This window comes from Monodon monoceros, unplaced genomic scaffold, assembly GCF_005190385.1.
Source record: "Monodon monoceros isolate NGI ecotype Baffin Bay Population unplaced genomic scaffold, NGI_Narwhal_1 Super_Scaffold_9, whole genome shotgun sequence".
Lineage (NCBI taxonomy): Eukaryota > Metazoa > Chordata > Mammalia > Artiodactyla > Monodontidae > Monodon > Monodon monoceros.
The window spans coordinates 16,052,867-16,058,866 of record NW_021703786.1 but is presented as its reverse complement, the minus strand read 5'-3'; positions in this window follow the sequence as shown (position 1 = coordinate 16,058,866).

The window sequence follows — 6,000 nt, the reverse complement described above, 5'->3', positions numbered from 1 at the left end:
CCCGGAGCTTGTGTTCCGCAACGGGAGAGGCCACGGCAGTGAGAGGCCCGTGTACCGCAAAAATAACAAAAAACTCCTGCAGACATATTACTAGTGTCATTCCTCCTGTTACCTGAAAACTGGGTTCGCCTCTTAGTGGGTGTTGAGTCAAAAGACACACCCAGGCCAAAGATAGGGAGAAAGAGGGATTTATTACTTGCAGCAAGCGGAGAGCACTAGGGATCTTTCCCAAAGCAGTATCTCCCCAAACAGCAAAATTGGGTAAGAGTTTAAGCTAAGGGTACATGCATATTCATGAAGGGGTCTGAGCAGAGAAGTCAGAATAGAATTGGGACAAAGGTCAACAGAGTTCAAGCTTTAGTTGATTAAAGCCAAGAGGGTCAGAAGATGTCAACATCATCATCCCTTAAGATTCCAGTTGATCTGATGAGCGCTTGACGGGGGAGGGTGGGGGGGGGGGTGGGGGGGTTTGAATTCGGGGTTTGAATTCTGCAAAACAGCTCAAGAAAGTGCTTCAGGCCAATCTTTACCTTTGAAACAGAACCTGGAGTATTTACAACTGATTTATTATCTTTAATATTGCTACTTATCTTGCCTGATAACAGTTTGTTCTTTTGTTCCCTTAAGATCATTATTACCGAGACCTGTTCAAGAGCAAGCACTGTGACCAGACTTAGATTGCAAAATGGCTTAAGCCTCAAAGGGCTTCTCGTGTCAAAAGGCTGTATCTGGTTCTCTTTCTCTGGGGACCCCCCTACCCTTTCAGCTTACACTTCCAGTATTTTATATACTTATATATACATTTTTTTCATTTTAAAATAGTATAATACCACACACATTACTTTAAAATAGACTTTTCTTCTCTCTCTTTTTTTTTCTCCTTCTTTTTATATAGTAGACTTTTTAACATAGCACTTTTCCAGGCAAAATTTGACATGACCCAAACGTAATCACTAAAACTGGCTTCATGCTGGGAAGGACACTGGAGTTGAAAATCTTGGGAAAGACACAACTTGTTGGGCCTTGGTGTCCTTGTTTGAAAAGTGAAGAATTTCTTGCTATTCTCCTGCCAAAGCCTTTTATTGGATGAAATCTTGTCACCATGTTACATCCTAAGGACTCTATGTAACAGTCCCTGGTTCCACATACCCTTAGTTGATACATCTTTTTATTCTCGTTTGTATATTTTTCTCTGACTGCCCTATAAAATCACTTGAATCTGCCTTATTATTCTGGATGGCAATTTTTGTGACTCAGCTGACTAGTCTTTAAACATGAAGAGTCAAAAAAGAAAATACCCATCTAAAAATGAGGACAAAAGAGAAGATAAAAAGTCCTCAGTCTGTGGGCTTTACTCTTAGTATTTAAAGAAATAAATGCACAAAAGTAAAGGACAAATAACTAATTCAATTCAACCAATTATGATTTAGTCAGAAGAAAAGGTAACAGACTTAGGGACCAAAATAAAGCAACATCAAGAGAAGATGAGAAATAGAAGGATGGAATAGGATTTGGAAATGCCAAGGAAATCAAATTAGAAAGGAAATTACTTCATCTAAAGAAGGGAATTTAGAAGTAGCTTTAGTCATTTTCAATTATATAAAAGATATAAGCCAACTATGTGTTTTCTCTATCAAGAACCAACAGGAAATTGATTTAGCCTCTTAGATTAATTTGGACATTAAAAAACTGTTCACTAAGGGTTGGGAAATCAGAAAGTAAAATGTGGAAAATGTGCTGACTTTTTGTACAGGGACTGCTGTTGTACTCTGATATCTGCTCTTCCCTTCTTATATAGTAATAGAATCCCCTATTTTTAAGCTGGGCACAGGGCCCTCCAAAATATTTCTCAGTTAGGACTGACTATGTTACTAAATTCTGGCCAAATCCATGTCAATGGAAGAGTCTTTGAAGTGTCAGGGAGAAGTCCCTTCTACCCCCTTTCCTCCTTCCTGCTGACTGGAATGTGAATATGATAGCTTGAACTCAAGCAGCCATCTTGGGCCATGAGGTGGGAGCCACAGGTTGAGGATGTGGAGCAACAAGATAGAAGGAGCCTGGGTTCCAGATGATTGTAGAGCTGCCACACCAGTCCTGATTACTTATCTCAAAACGTTGTTTATATAAGAAAAATAAACTTCTATCTTGTTTAAGCTACTGTAGTTTGGAGTTTTCTATCACTTGAAGCTTATCCTAATTTTAAGTGCTATCTTCTTAAAACCAGAATCTGAGGAAGTTTATCCTCAGATGAATATACAAAGTGCTCCTTGCAGCACTGTTTAATATTAAAAAATTGGAAACAAACTAGTGATGCTGAACCAATTAAACAAATGTACAATATATCTTTATAGTGAAATACCATGTAACTAGTAAAAGGGGTGATATAGATCTATATTTATTGGCCAGGAAAGATTCCAACAGGAAGGAGATGTACCAAAGTGATATCAGTGGTTATCTCCAGGTAGAAGTGTTAGGTTGATTTGGGGGGGGGTCGGGGGGAAATATGTATATTTTTACATTTTTCTGCAATAAACATTGATTTCTTGTAGGAATTTAAAATTAATATTTTTAAGGAAAAGAAACCTGTATATTGTTTTAATCAAAGAAATTTGTGGAATTTCGTTACCTAAAATTTTTGTGTAATGTTACAAGTAACGAGCTGTTTCTGAATAATTTAGATCAGCTCTCCTCCTACTCTGGAATTCAGGGATGAAGATATAATTTGATCACTCAGCAGCAGTCAAAGGTAAAGGGAATGATATTTTAGGCTTTCACAACATAAAATAATAGTTAAATGCTCATTTTATTAAGTAAAAATAATTGCAACAGATTTTCCCTCCCACACATGGCACATTTGAGAGTCAATTTACATATGAATCCTTGCAAAATTCTGAGAAACAACTAAAACAGCACTAGCACCACCTAGGTTTGGGTAGGTTTACATGTGTATATGGGGATGTAGAAGGGCAGCGAGAGAAAGACCAAGTCAACTAACTCATCCCTAAATTGAGTTCCACTGTTACAGCCTTCAGAGAGCTCACAATCTAACAGGAAAACTAAAAGTTGTACATAATTAACCATGATTCAAGGCCGAATGAAGTGACCATAGAGAAGTACCAGCAAAGAATGAAGAAGGTTCAAAAGAGGAAAAACATTTCTCACTTTAGGGATTTTAAAGGGTTGAAAAGGAGGAGGTGGCCTTCGAAATGGCCTAAGTCAGTATATCTCAACCTTGACTGTGGATTTTGTTAAAATACTGTTTCTGATTCAGTAGGTCTGGGGCTGCATTTGAGTTTCTGCATTTCTAACAAGCCCTCGGGTCACTTGGTTCATCCAGGGACCTCTCTTCCAGGAGCAAGGGCCTAAAGGCTATCTTAGGAAGTCAAAAGGTAGAGTTGGAAGAGACCTTTCCGAGCAGAGAAATCAGTATGAGCAACAATACCAAGGTGACAGCGAGGGGTTCAGTTTGGGGGAAGTAAGGCTGGAGACATAGAATTTGGCCACATGTAAGCAGTCCTTGAAGGCCAGGTTGGGAAACTTTTATTTAATTAAAGGCAATAAGGAGCCACTGAAGGCTTTTGTGCAAGGGAATTATATAAGCAGTAACTACAGTTCTCATATAGAGCCCTAGAAATAAAACAAGCTTAATAAATCAACAAATATTTGAAGTTAGCAAATTCAGAGACCATCAGTAAATATGTCTTCAATTTTCACCCACTGTTTATGAATACAAAATTAAGTATGGGGCCTTGGAAGGGACCTATGCAAGTAGGAGGCTCTGAAGCTTAATTTTCCAAAGGCCCGTGGTAGCTCCGTCTCTGTGTCTGTTGTTCTTTCATCTGTGAAGGATACAAAAGAGATATATGGCATCTCAAGAAGTTTACAGCCTGGTTTAGGAGAGAAAGCATACTTATTGAAGAAACAAGCTTTATGCAGGGTGTCAATCTTAAAGTGGGTCCTGGAGGAAGATTTAGAAAGAAAGGAAGTCATTTTTGATGGAAGGTTCAGCACAAAGAGTGGGGGTGAATCTGCTGAAGAAGAGACACCTCCTCCCTTCCCTCTCCCCCTTCCCCCCCATCCTCGCTGAAATAGCAGATTTGATTCCTGCTACATGTTACTCCAGGATGGGTGCTTGTGACCATGAGCCACAAGAAGACAGAATCCGTACTTACCCTGCAATTAACACGGGGCTTGGCAGAAAATGAGCATGGATCATAAATAATGAATGAACCAATAGAGGAGGAATAGATTATAGAGGACATTGAGGAAATGGCAGAGGGATTTGAGTTTGATGTGGCTGACAAGGCAGAGTCACCATAGGTTCCTGAGATGGGGAATGACAAGGTGGACACACAGTACTTCTACCTAAATTAGATTGCTAATCCAGCGGACACCTGGCTGAAATCAGCAGCACTGGGCCCAGCTGACCACTCTCGTTCTTGAAGCACTCCCTTTCAAGCCTTCTCTGTGACTACATTCTCTCCTGGTTTTCTCCAGTTTACTCCACTAGATACTCCTTTTCAATCTCCTTGGAGAACTTGTCTTCCTTTTCCCAATCTCTGAAGGTCACTATTCTTCTACTGCAGAAAACTCTTAAATTTATATATCCAGCCCAGATTTTTTTCCTCCAACCTCCAGATGTAGTTCAACTGCCTCCTTGACATCTCCCTTGGATGTCTCATAGACATATCAAATTTACCATCTGCAAAATTAAACTTTTAATTTTCGGCTAGAAAATCTCCTCCCCACTGGCATATCACAGTAAATGGGATTACCATCCACTCACTTATTAAAGTTAGAAGCCTGGGAATCATCCCTATCTCCTTCCTTCCCCTCCCTCCCATATCCAATACATCAGCAAATTCAGTTACTTTTATCCCCAAAATATATCTCAAACCTGTCTCTCCAAGGCCACCACTCCAGCCCTGCACAACATCCTAACATATCTTACCTCTTCTACTCTCACCCACCTCGTTCATTCTCCACATAAAAGCCAGAGCAATCTTTAAGTGATGTAAATCAGATTGTATCACTGCTTAAAACTCCTCCATGACTTTCCATGACACTTTGAATAAAATCCAAACTTCTCATCACTCTGTACCTTGGTATCCACTAGGCACTCATAGCCCGCAGCATAGGGGCTGAGACCTTGTCACAGACCTAATAAAAAATGCTTGAGACAGGGGAGAAAAAAAGGAACTGGCTCCAAAAAACCTTTGTGAGTCAAAATTAATGAATATTTGTAACTGCATGATATATGTCAATTAATCCTAAATTTCCTCTCAACCTTTATGAAGTTATTTATATATTTTATTTTACTGAGGGATGTGGGTACATATTAATTTCTTGGATATAATGTGGAGTGGGTCCCCAAAAGCAGGAGTATAGAGAGCCTTCCGGGGGTCAAAAATGGCCCTCATTTAAGGTCCTGCACATCCCCATCTATGCTGCCTTCTCCACGGTCTCCATGAGGTCACTCCTAATTGCTCACTAAACTCAACCAGCCAGCCTTGCAAGTGCCTAGAACATACCAAGATCTTTCCTGCTGTTCCATTTTCTCCCAGCCCTTCTCCTGACTGGCTCCTTCTCCTCCATTAGTTCTCAAATTAAATGTAACCTCCTGAAAGGGACTTTTCTGACCAGTCCATCTAACATAGGTACACACTCCCTACCCCCAACCTTCTCATTTTCTGTTGCCTTATTTCCTCCAAAACACTGCTCTCCATCTGCAGTTTATTTTGCCTGTTTATTCTATATTTCCCATTAGATTAATGAGCTCCATCAAGGCAGGAAACTTATATATCTTGTTCTCTGTTGTATCTTTAGGGCCTACTCCAGTGACTGACCCAGAGCAGGTTTCAACAAATAGCTACTGAATAAATAAATGATTGAGAACTTAATCTTTAAGGGAGGAGGACCATGCAAGGAAGATTTGTCTTGGATCCCATCTTGAGATGCCGGAGGCACTCACCCTCCTTTGATTCTAGGCACCCAGATAGG